General features: G+C 47.0%; 1 pseudogene; it reads right to left on the bottom strand.

Moving 5' to 3' along the window:
- Positions 1–4,256: 4,256 nt before the first annotated feature.
- LOC147679993 (uncharacterized) lies at positions 4,257–5,725 on the bottom strand (annotated as a pseudogene).
- Between the last annotated feature and the right edge of the window lie 7,982 nt (positions 5,726–13,707).

The raw sequence follows: 13,707 nt of genomic DNA, 5'->3' as shown, positions 1-13,707 counted from the left end.
GCGTCCAGAGAACAAGAGGGTCTCCTGGGCGCTCCCCGCTTCTTTATTCACAAGGGGCCAGGTGAGGGCGGACACGCCCCCACCCAGCCCCTCCTGCAGCCCGCCCCCCCTGACCCGGAAGTCCTAAAATGACATCCGGGTCAGGGAGGGCGCAAACCAATCGGTGGTGAGGCGCGCCCGGAAGGGCACGCCCCACCACCGAGAAGCACTGAGGAGGGGGACGATCGCCGCGCCGCCATGCGGGCGGGGGGGCCAAGAGCCCCCCCTTTTCACATGGTCAGCGACTGGCTGCCGCCCCCTCCCAAATGACCACACCAACTCCCGGACACATGAACATGAAACATGGTTATCTTTGGAAGGCGGGGGGGTCGCGAAACCCCCCGGCCGTATTTATTAAGATATAAAATAAAAAAATGTAATAGCATGATAAACAATTTATACAAAAATCAGCAGGACATTAGATACAATATTGTCAACAAGCTTGAGAGACTAACCTTAACAGAGACTCTAATACAGGTTGTTTCCTAACCGAATCTAACATCCTCATCTAGATTTTTGTATACTACATTTCTGGCCATATGGCAAGGTCGCTAACCGGTGTCAGGTCCTACTAGCTGCGCCTCACCTAGAGATGTGCGCATGCGCAGCCGGGCCTGGTAATTACCCAGTCCACGCCGTGAACTCAATTACTAGCTGCGCCTCACCTAGAGATGTGCGCATGCGCAGCCGGGCCTGGTAATTACCCAGTCCACGCCGTGAACTCCATTTACCCACTAAAGGAGGGCCCTTACTCTGCGCCATCCGGTGACGTCATGAGTATGCGCGCGCGGGGTGGCTACCAGCCTAAGGAAAGCGTGACTACTCCAACCCGCGCCCCTTTGAAACAGCAATTACCTTGCCCCTGAAGTTCTAGGAGGTGCCAGGGGCCCCTCCCCTTGGGCGGAAACCTCCATGGGATGATGCCCGCCCCCTCAGACCTTAAAATAGCTGCTCACCGGTCATGACCTTACCGCCACAGACCAGCATTGTTAACAGACGATCTGGCCTCCCCCTATTCAAGAATTCACCCAGGAGTGTGTTTACCCAGCAAAACCCTCCAACCAGGCCCAGAGATTATTAGACCAGAGGACGTTCCCTGCCTCGGTTAAATGAACCCCATCCTTCAGGTAAAGCCTTTCACCCCAGATACACCCATGTGGAATAGTCTGCAACCGGGGGGCTTGAAATAGTTTCTCCAACTGAGTGTTGATCCTCTTTACCGAGTGATTCAATGCCCTGACCGAGTCCCCCCCTCGCCACTGCCAACGAGGAATAAGTTGAGACCACACTACTGTGCAACCCGGGCAAGTCTTGGCCACCCACCCTGCAGTGGAGATGATCTCTTCAATCAGAATGCGCCTCCCTAGTTTTGCCAGGTCATTCTCCCCTACATGGAGTATCACCACCGACGGGGTGGCGGGCTGCTGAGCTAAAAGTCCCTGGAAAAAACCCTTAAACTGGCTGAGGCACAGACCCCCTCTCCCAAAGAATGAGATAGCCAGCCCCTTACGCGCCGCCCTTTCCTCACGGTCTCCTGAAAGAAAAACACGTTCAGCACGCCTCACGTAAGAGTGCCCCACAATCCAGATAACCTTTGTCCTTGTTCATCATGTTGCTCATGCTGTGATGGTGCTGATCGCTGACGCCCGGCGGCGAGTTCCTCCCCCGCGTCACAGGTTTGAGAAACTGAAAACCAAAACATACTAAGCGTGAGCACCAAGTTGTTACAACATGTCAATTCGTATATAACGTTTATAACACTCAGATGTCCATCTCCCGATACTCTTCACATTCTCAGCTGAGAGACCCCTCAATGCCGCTTCAGTTGCTGCCCCTATCCTAAAGGAGTGGGTGCCAAATTCTCTAGGATCTAACCCTGCCTGTCTGACTGTTAACTCAAGGACTCTCCTAAACTGGTACCTAGTTAATGGTGTCCCGTCAGCGTGACACAACAGTGCACCCCCCGCCGTGCCCCCCCGCTGTCCGTGGAAAATCTCCACGTGGGAGACCGGGCAGCAAGGGTTGACCCGGGCCCGGTGGAGCACTATGGTGTAACCCCGAGATTCTTGATCTGTTTTGGACCTCTGAATTGTCACCCACATAGTATCCCCTCTGATGGTAACACTAGACCACTGTAGGCCACCCAGTTTATCCTCTTTTGATCCTGCCACCAGTTCGCTAATCCTTAAGGCCCCGTAAAAGGCCAGGGAAAATGCAGCTTTGAACAAGAGGATCTCCCACTGTGAGCTACAGACCTGGTGCAATGCCTCCAGTAGTGCTGCCAACCGGGCCAATCCAATGGGTCTTCTCGTATCTACAGAGTATCCCTGCAGCCGGCGCCATCCCCTTAGAGCCTTGCGCACTATAAAGGTATTCGTGGGATCTCGCATGCCCTTAGTCTGTGCAAAGAAAGAGACCGCTGCCCTATGCCTGCTTGCCGCTGCCACTGTGCGTCCTTCCTTGTGCATCCATTCTAAATAGGCCTCAAAACTGGCCTCCTGTGCCCACTTAACTGCCCATTCCTGACCCAAGAAATTACAGTAAGACAAAAACGCCCCTTCGTATGCTGTCCTGGTCCTGGGGGCTAAGCTAGCAACCACGAGGTCCTGTAATCTGGGGCACCAATCTGCCAAAGGACTGCCGGGAAGTGTGTTGGCGAGGGGTCTGCTGCAGGAAGATGTTCCCTGAAGACCTGCATTTTAAAACGAGAAAGGGAATCGGCTGCATTGTTGAGGATGCCAGGGACATGCTTGGCTCTGAAAACTACATTCCACTTTAAGCATTGCAGCACACTCTCTTTTATCAGGCGTAGTATAAACAGACAGCGAGCCCCTTGTTGGTTTATACATTCCACCACTGTCATGTTATCCGACCAGAACACCACTGACTGGTTACATAGGTGTTCTGGCCAGACCTTCAATGCCACCCATATTGGAAAAAGTTCCAGGAAGCCAATGTTGGTTGTCAGACCCCGTGCTCTCCATTCTTCTGGCCACCGCTGGGCGACCCATTTGTTCCCAAGGATGGCACCAAAGCCCACACTCCCAGCCGCATCAGTCCACAGGCCTAACTCTGCTGATGTAGCAGGAGGACCTGACCACACTACCCTGCCATTAAAGTCCTCCAGGAATGCCATCCATATATGCATATCCTGGCGTACCTCAGATGACAGCCTAGTGCGGTGATGCTTCTCCCGCAATCCCTTCATAGCCTGGGCAATGGAGCGTGAGAACGGGCGGGCCATAGCGATGACCCGTAGGGCAAAGTTCAACTGCCCGACTACTTCCTGCAGCTGCTGCAAGGAAACCTTGTTTTTACATAGGCATTGGCGCAGAGCCGCCCTAAACTTAGACACCTTGTCCTTGGGCAACCTGAAGCATCCCTCAACGGAGTCAATTTCGATGCCGAGGAATTCCAGGCAGGTGGCTGGCCCAACCATCTTCCCCGGTGCCAGCGGGACCCCAAAAGCACGCATGAGCACGCAAAATTCCTGCAATGCCCAAGCACACTCCTGAGAGTCCGCCGCACCTAAGAAAAGGAAGTCATCCAAGTAATGCATGACCTGTTGGTGGCCAGTGACCTGCCTCATAGCCCATTCTAGGAATGAGCTAAATGTCTCAAAGTATGCACATGATATGGAGCAGCCCATAGGCATGCATTTGTCCATGTAGAACTTGCCCTCAAAAGTGAAACTTAAGAGGTGGGGGTCCAACGGGTGTACTGGGAGAAGGCGGAAAGCAGATTCTATGTCAGACTTCGCCATTAATGCACCTGTACCCAGAGCACGCAGTAAATCAACCGCCTGATCAAATGAGGCATACTTGACACTACAAATCCCCTCATCAATCGCATCATTCAAGGATGTCCCCCTCGGGGCCGACAGGTTGTGGATCAGTCTAAATTGGCCTCTCTCCTTCTTGGGTACTACTCCCAGAGGAGAACACACAAAATTGGGAACGGGCACCTCCTGAAAGGGGCCTGCTATTCTGCCTAGGGACAATTCTTTGGAAATCTTAGCGGCCACCACCTCTGGATTCTGTGTTACTGAAAGTTGATTTTTGCAGTGTGGGCTACCTGTGTAACCCATCGCTGGGATCCTAAAACCTTGGGAAAAACCTTCCTGCAGTAGGGTGGCCGCTGTGCGATCAGGGTATCTATTCAACCAAGGGATCATTGCAAAAACGTCTATTGGCGTTGGAGGGGCCAGCTGGACTGAATTACTCAGGCTTCCCCCTTCCCCTGTGACCGTGGCTACCTTGCTTGTTCCTACACGTTGTCTCGGGGTGGGACGGGTGACCACAGATTGCACACGCATGTTTAAATCTACAGGTGCCCTGGGGCCTTGAGCAGGAGCGCTTATTAAAGTCCCAACACACCCCCTTTCTCTCTGACCCCCCCCCTTATTCTTCCCGGGGACCTCATTCCCCTGGTGTGACCGAAAGGGTTGTTGGGGCCTGGCGGAGAACACCTTGACAGCACTGGTAGACTGTGTAGGGGCCGTGTCCCCTGAGAACTGCTTGTGCCATGACAAGGAATCCACCCTGTCCCACGCTAATGATGCATCAAACTCTTTGGCCTTCCTGAAATTAATATCATACTCCTTCCAGGCATCGCCAGTATACTGATCGCTCCACCCCACAATCCTACTCATGTAGCAAGACATAGCTGCCTGGACATTTGGGGGCCGTTCGGCCGTAATCGCGGAAAGGACGGCAAACGCCCTGATCCAATTCTTCAAAGTCTCCTCTACCTTGAACCTGGAGCACTGTGCCCTCCATTCACTTGGATGCATCCATTCCTTCAATAACTTAGCCTGTTCCATCTCCCTATTGTCTAACAACAAGGAATAAATGTATACATACTTTCCCGCCCAAATCATTTCTTTCACTGCCTGAGACACATGTTGCCCCAAGTTTTCACTCCTGGATGGCACTATGCCGTCCCCCAAAAGGGGCAGCGCCACCTCCTTACCATTTACGGGCACCTGTGCTGGTGGCACACTATCTCCTTTTGGCTGGGCTGGACTGGAACCTGCAAGTGAAGAAGATACGGGCACCACAGTACTATCAGCCGCTGTTGCAGCCTTAATCTTCTCTACCAGTTTAACTGCTTCTGCCGCATGGTCGGATGAGGGAAGACACACACCCCCTTTATGCAGCCATGGCAATAATGCCGCTATCTGAGACTCCAACTCAACCGGGACTGGGTCCGGATTACCAGCTGGCACATTTGGGACCCCAGGAGGAACATCAGAGGGACCAGGCATATTAGGCAATGGGGCCGGTGACGGTGGCCCACCCGGGACTGGTACCGGTCCCCCAGGTGCAGGCGGGGTAGGTGCTGCAGGAGGGGCCGGAGCAGCAGGAAGCACCGGTGCCATCGGCGCTGGGATCGCTGGCAGCGGTGCTAGTGGAACTGGTATCGCGGGTACTGGCACAGTAGGGACTGGTGCTAAAGGCACCGGGGCTGGGGCACTGAACCTCGGCTTTTTAGCCCTGGATTTCCTCGGTGGGGTAACGAAATCCCCCCTTGGCAAAGGAGCTGTTCTCTCCCGCACTGGCCTACCTGATGGGCCCGGGGGGTCAGCGAATCTATCATTCATGTGGGCCTCTAGTTCGTCAACCTTCCCCAACTTTTTGTTAATTTGAGCCATTTCACGCATCATGGCCTGCATCATCGCCTCCATGCTAGACCCCCTTTTACCTCCCCTTTGCCCTGGCATGATTCGCACGCCTCTGCCCTACACTCCTTATGTTGACAGACCGTGCGCTTTGTACCTTCACCAGCTGGAGGACGTACAGGGGGCTGTAAGCACCATGCAACAGCAACCGCAACGCCCCGGCTTATCCGGTTTGTCAGAGATGAGTAAACTCTAACGTAGACCCACCCGGCGGCAACTAGTAGCTATGAAATGCTAGCCCCCCGCTCTCCTCCTACCGATAAGTCCTGCGTACACCCAGACGGTATTGGATCAGCAACGACGTCTTATGCCCCTTTCAGTAATCGAATTGCGCCAATAATGTCGTTAATTGCCTGGAATAGAAGATTGTATCAATACCGTGGAATATAAAGCAGGAGCAGATTTAAAAACACCAAATTTATTGGAGGCTCGAACCCCCCTTGCTAAGTTTTGCAATCTCAAAAACACCAAATTCGTTGGATCATCAATTCATAATAACCCCTCCTTACCATTGACTTAAGCCAAAAACATTATGATAAAATTAAATAACCCCTTCTTTGTAATGCTGAATGATTTACACAAAAATTTCCAATTTCACTAAAGGTCTCCCATCCAGGTCCTGCCCTGGTCGACCCTGCTTCGCTTCCTCCCCCGTGTAAGCTGCACCACCCATCCCGAGCGCGGAGAAAGAACAAAGCGCAAACGGGATATTTTAAAAATCAAACCGTAATCCTTCCCGCGTCGCTGTGAAGGCGGGAAAACCCTCGTATTGCCCACAACAAAGGAAATTGTAACCCTGCTGATACAGCCCTGGTCCGCGTGTGTTACCCAGGCGCCGGTATCTTCTAAGAACAAATAGCCGGCTGGTCCACAGGTTCGCGATGCGGCGCCCCCCGCAAAATACCTCGTGTCAGACCGCCTAATGAATTGTTCTCCGACCCGCTCCCCAGCCGCTCCGTGTCACGGAGATCTCAGCTCCAGCGCGATGCCTCGGTGAATTCCGCTCGCGATGTTGCCACGAAGCGCGTCCAACTCGGCAGCCCTGGAACCTGCTTGGATCGTGAAGCCTGTAAAATAAATGGAGAAAGTTAAGAAAACAAGAAGCCCCGAGCGCGGGGCACGACACTCTGTGGGGGAGCGTCCAGAGAACAAGAGGGTCTCCTGGGCGCTCCCCGCTTCTTTATTCACAAGGGGCCAGGTGAGGGCGGACACGCCCCCACCCAGCCCCTCCTGCAGCCCGCCCCCCCTGACCCGGAAGTCCTAAAATGACATCCGGGTCAGGGAGGGCGCAAACCAATCGGTGGTGAGGCGCGCCCGGAAGGGCACGCCCCACCACCGAGAAGCACTGAGGAGGGGGACGATCGCCGCGCCGCCATGCGGGCGGGGGGGCCAAGAGCCCCCCCTTTTCATTTGTTATGCTACGGAGGGGGGGGGGACGCTTTGTATTTTACATACAAATTCCAATTTTGCGGGCAGATGTGTTGCTCCTGATTGGAAGGGCGTGTCAGTGGCCGGAACCCACACGACCGGCTAAAGCATCATTGCCAACAATCCATTTTCCCAAAGAATGGGTCTGACACAACACGGGTGGATTATCGTGTAGACTTTAACGAGCCAAGATGTTCATACAGCATACATGATGAACATGAAATGCTATGGCAGACGCATTTCAGCCTGACTGGCCTTTCTCAATGCCTGTTTCACTGAGGGGATCATTGCACCGGGGTTTTTTTCTTCAACTATAGCAATGTCCAATCCCATTGGACCATGATCTTGACCCCTCCTCTTGTGTTAAAGTTGTAGTGTCCCCTCTTGCTTCTTCACAGTACGCCTCGCTCCCAGCGGCTCAGCGCCAATATGCAGAGTCCACCTGTGATTGCAAGTTTCAGTAATCGACATTCAGACACACAGTGGTGCCCCAATCCATGTTGGCTTGCGCGCTGCATCCCCGCCCCGACAGCTGGCAATCAGGTTATTGATATATTTGCAAGTCCACAGGTAAGGCCCCTTACGTAGTCAATACGACCTCCTACCTCCCCATTGCAGTAATACTCTTACTGTGTTTGTTACCATGCTGGGGGGGGGGGGGGGCACGCGTTGTATATTATACACGAATTCCAATTTTGCTGGCAGACATATTGCTCCTGATCTGAAGGGCGTGTCAGTGGCCGGAACCCACACGACCGGCTAAAACATCAACTCCAACACTCCATTCTCCCAAAGAATGGGCCTGACACAGCACGGCCTGATTATTGTGTAGACTTTAATGAGCCAAGATGATCATACAGCGTACTCTGTAAACATGAAACGCTATGGCAGACACATTTCAGCCTAACTGGCCTTTTTCAATGCCGGTTTCACTGAGAGGATCATGGCACCTTTTTTTTCTCAAATATAGCAATGTCTGCTCCCATTGGAACATGATCTTGACCCCTCCTCTTGTGTTAAAGTTGTAGTGTCCTCTCTTGCTGTCTCACAGTACGCCTCGCTCCCAGCGGCTCAGCACCGCCACACTGCCATTGCACTGCCACAACTGCCAGGGAACAGAGATCAGAGGTCCACCAAGCATATTTCGAGCTACCTCACTGCCAGGGGTCTCATGGAGACCATGAAACTGCTGGCAGAGAGGAAACAAAGGGCCTCCTATAGGACCCCATTGCCCCTGTGCATGGGAGAGCATGTAGGGGGAGCACAAGTTGTGCCCCCCTGTACAGGAGCATAACACAGGCCCCCGCAGCTGCCGCGGTGAGGGGGCCCCCAAACTCCAGGGAACCTCTTTTGCACAGTACTCTGGCTGGAGAGCTCAGGATGGGGCCCCTCCACATACCTTGCAGGGAGACCCACTCAAGTTTCATTACGTCAGTGCCCCTGTAGTTTTGAACACCCAGTTCCTGCACGGAAAGGAATGCATGACATGGTGCATTCCTTCCCAAACAGGAACGTGCACTGGTGGTCCCGCAGCGGTACAGTTTAACGTTCACTTAGAGCCTTTAAACTGCACCACCTCAGGACAACCATGCCACCCACCCGCCAGACCTCACAAATACTTGTAATCCGGCGGGCATGCCAACTGCTCATGCACCTCCAAAACTCGTAATTAGGCCCTAAATATATTTTCCCATATAAAATGACAAAGAAGAAAATATGCCAAAAAAGAAATATTACAGCAAAATATGCTAGAACTTTAATGTAAGTAAATCGAAGAGGGAACGTCTGTGCACCATTTATGATAGTAACATTATATAATGCATTATGTTTCAGTATGCAGTATTGGCCTGATCGATTATCATTTCAATGAAATTACAGTTGTGTTTGTGCGAAAAGGACACCGGAATCTTACAATTCTCAATCATTCCCTCTCATGGGAGGGCCCAATGCTGCAGCCTACAGTAGGAAATTGCAGGCTGAATGTGTGTTAAAACAAGGCTTTCTCTCGGGCCTCAACTTGAAAAGAAATTAAGCTGTGAGGATCTAAAAGCCTGGATGCAACAGCAAAAATAACTATGGTCCTCTTATCTCTTTGTTAACTTTGCACAGCAGAATTACCCCTACAAGGGTACAGGTAGTGCCAGGGTTGAAGATAACAGAGATTACAAGTAGGCACTTTTATATTCCCCTGAGAAATCATATGTTATGGGCAAAGTCAGTAATTTCAATTTTGATTCCCTTGCTATTTCCTCATATTTTCCTGGCATTTTCTTGGAGACCTCACATGTTTTTAGCAGATGGGTTCTTCAGGTAAAACTCCACATATCCGGAGAATTACCACAGATCTCATTATTTCAATTGGTCTGGTAACTCCTGTTACCGCATTGAAATTAAAAGTGCACGCAGAATGAGGGCCCATGAGTCTAGAAATTGCAATTTCTCGTCTGAAAAGGTTTTGTCACTATAAGACCTACAGTACCTCCCGGTTAAATCGTGTCCATGCTATCATCATTACCTGGGGGTCATGCACATTGGGAACTGGATAGCAATACATGTCACTGAGGAATAGACCTTTACTTATAGGACTCTGAGCTTTAGAATACTGGTTTCATTTAGAGCCAACTTGATAGCATCCAAAATCCATTACCTTATTGAACTTGTTGATGTTCCAGCATTACTACAATTTCTAGTTTGCAGGCATCCAAGCTATACGTCCTCTCCTCATTTACCCTCCCATGGCCTGCTGGCCGCCACCACAATCTTTTGTATCGTCCTCCGAATCTCAAATTAGGTCCCTCTCGCAGTCAGCAACATCCTGTAATGGTGCAGGGGTTCACTGATACAATATCTAAATAATAAATATTGTGATACCAAAATGTTGTGTCAAAAATATTGATCACAATTTTTCTATACATATAATTGTAAATACAGGAAGATCGAAAAAAATAGTTTTACCCTAATATTGAAAAATATATACAAAAATATAATTTTTTAATATATATGTAGTTTAAATACATATTTAAAAAGATATATAAATATTAAATAATTTAAACAAACACACACATATATATATATATATATATATATCAAAATGTGTGTTTATATCCACATATATAATATAAAACGATTTAAAAAATATTAATTGTAACTTATATTATAATTTTATAATTCTTTTTAAATTTACCAATATAGCATTTATATATATATATATATATATATATATATATATATATATATATATATATATATATATATATATATATATATATAGATATATATATAGATATATTACCTACTGGCGGTCGCCAGTAGGTATATATAGTTAGGATTTTTTCTCTATGGGATTTTTGAAAATTCTGTGTCTAATAACTTTGGCGTTTGTGGACGGAATTGGCTGAAATTTTCAGGAAAATGGAACATTTTGTTTCTGAGCAGCCCCTGACAATTTGGGGGGGTTTCATCCAGGGGGGGCCGAGAAAAAAGGGGGGTCCCGAAACGCGTTTTTCCCATGTTAATTTCCATAGGGCGGTTGGCCTCACTTTTAGCTCGAACGGCTGAATGGATTTGCACGAAACTTGGCAAAATTGTAGGGACTGTTAGCCCGATGTGCCTTTGCTAGGTCTCAATATATGTGCTCCAGTAGATTTTGAGTAATTTAGGTTCAAAAAAAGATATATATCTGGGCGGAGCCTAACCACACATCTGATCTGATTGGCTGTCAGCACTTCATCCAAGAAGTGTTGGCAGCCATCTTGGGACCAATATACGTGATAGCACCTCATTAAAAAGCATTGTAGTTAATAGAGGGTTTTAGGACTTTAGTTACATTATAAATCATTTGTTGATGGTACCATACTCGTTTTAGGAATTGTGGTGGGTTCTAAGGTGATTTTACCATGTAAAAAAACCTTCTGCTGTGATATCATGAATATTGTTTGAAAGAAAACTAATATCTCATGATTTTCCCACAGTGGTTTGGAAGGGGATCTATAAGCTAAACTGAAAGCATATTTTCTGTAAATTCACATTATCTTTCTCAGTCATGTGAAAATGAAGTCTGACATTCTCAGTAAAACATGTACATCCAACAAGGACAGAGACTGTCAGTTGATTCCTTTGTGTTCTACAGCAGCCTCCTAGAGTGTTCTAAAGAACAACTAGAGCACTTACAGTCCTACTTATTACAAAGGTATGGCACACCTGAAGCCATCTTGATTGGAATAAAGTGGTAACTCTAAAAAACATTAAATTTAAAAAGAAACAACATGAGGGGGTATATTTTGCCATAGAAAGTATGATTAGTGCTGCAGAATGAAAAATTAGGGCACATTTTGAGTGACTTCTCAAATCCTTTTCTATTTCATTAAAACATTCTGACATGCAGTCTCCCAAAATGGCCACCAGAGACAAAAGAGCCCAAATGTAGCCCAAATATCACCCAGATGTAGCCCAAGTATAGCCCAATGACAGAATGTCCCAGAGTGTTCTAAAGAACAACTAGAGCGCTAACAGTCCTACTTATTACAAAGGTATGGCACACCTGAAGCCATCTTGATTGGAATAAAGTGGTAACTCTTAAAACATTTAATTTAAAAAGAAACAACATGAGGGGGTATATTTTGCCATAGAAAGTATGATTAGTGCTGCAGAATGAAAAATTAGGGCACATTTTGAGTGACTTCTCAAATCCTTTTCTATTTCATTAAAACATTCTGACATGCAGTCTCCCAAAATGGCCACCAGAGACAAAAGAGCCCAAATGTAGCCCAAATATCACCCAGATGTAGCCCAAGTATAGCCCAATGACAGAATGTCCCAGAGTTTTCTAAAGAACAACTAGAGCGCTAACAGTCCTACTTATTACAAAGGTATAGCACACCTGGAGCCATCGTGATGGGAATAAAGTGGTAACTCTTAAAACATTTAATTTAAAAAGGAACAAAATGAGGGGGTATATTATGCAATAGAAGGTATTATTAGTGCTGCAGAAAGAAAAATTAGGGCACATTTTGAGTGACTTTTCAAATCCTCTTCTATTTCATTAAAAAATTCTGACATGCAGTCTCCCAAAATGGCCACCAGAGACAAAAGAGCCCAAATGTAGCCCAAATATCACCCAGATGTAGCCCAAGTATAGCCCAATGACAGAATGTCCCAGAGTGTTCTAAAGAACAACTAGAGCGCTAACAGTCCTACTTATTACAAAGGTATGGCACACCTGAAGCCATCTTGATTGGAATAAAGTGGTAACTCTTAAAACATTTAATTTAAAAAGGAACAAAATGAGGGGGTATATTTTGCCATATGAATTATGGTTAGTGCTGCAGAAAGAAAAATTAGGGCACATTTTGAGTGACTTCTCAAACCCTCTTCAATTTCATTAAAACATTCTGACATACAGTCTCCCAAGATGGCCACCAGAGACAAAAGAGCCTAAATGTAGCCCAAATATCACCCAGATGTACCCCAAGTATAGCCCAATGACAGAATGTCCCAGAGTGTTCTAAAGAACAACTAGAGCGCTAACAGTCTTACTTATGACAAAAGTATGGCACATCAGAAGCCATCTTGATTGGAATGAAGTGGTAAGTCTGAAAACACTCAATTTAAAAAGGAACAACATGAGGGGGTTAATTTTGCCATAGAAAGTATGATTAGTGCTTCAGAAAGAAAAATTAGGGATCATTTTGAGTGACTTCTCAAATCCTCTTCTATTTCATTAAAAAAATTCTGACATGCAGACTGAAACATGCACTTTGAATACCAGCAGCAGACGTCCCTGGTGAGCAGTAGCTTTACTACTGTGATCTAATGTGCAACTAGAGTGCTAACATTCAGAATTTATGGCAAATGTGTGACACATCTGAATGCCTTCTTGATGGAACCAAAGTAAACAAGCATTGGAAATGCAATAGATCTTGCCCTCGTTTAAGTTAAAGCCATTCTGTTTGTAATGAGGTGGCTTTTTAGCTTTGCTTTTATTAGTGTTTTTTCAACTTTCATGTAAATAACATGCATCTGTATGCATATAAGTATATGTATGCATGCATTTATGTTTGTATTTATATAGATATACAGATGATATATGTTTATATATGTATGTATATATATATATTCACTGAAAAAACCATAGGCTATAGACCATATATAGTTAGGAATTAGCATTTACAAAACCTTGAAAATTCACTGAAAAAAACCATAGGTTATAGACCATATATAGTTAGGAATTAGCATTTACAAAACCTTGAAAATTCACTGAAAAAACCATAGGTTATAGACCATATATAGTTAGGAATTCGCATTTACAAAACCTTATTTTACTCACACAAAACCATTGAAATTCCATATATAGTTAGTTGCACTAACTATATATCGCGCACCCGCAATCCACTGCTGATGATGTCACATATTACATCATTCATGACATGGTCAGTGACATCACTGATGACATCACTGATGACATCTCAAATGACATCACTGATGACATCACTGATGACAACATTCAGTGACTGTATGTTTCTGTAAAGTTAAAATATGTCTTACATATTGAAGAATGAGTG

Source organism: Lissotriton vulgaris, chromosome 11 (assembly GCF_964263255.1).
Source record: "Lissotriton vulgaris chromosome 11, aLisVul1.2, whole genome shotgun sequence".
In the NCBI taxonomy this organism is placed as follows: Eukaryota; Metazoa; Chordata; class Amphibia; order Caudata; family Salamandridae; genus Lissotriton; species Lissotriton vulgaris.
The sequence above is the reverse complement of the archived record's forward strand: the minus strand, read 5'-3'. Positions and strand labels throughout refer to the sequence as shown.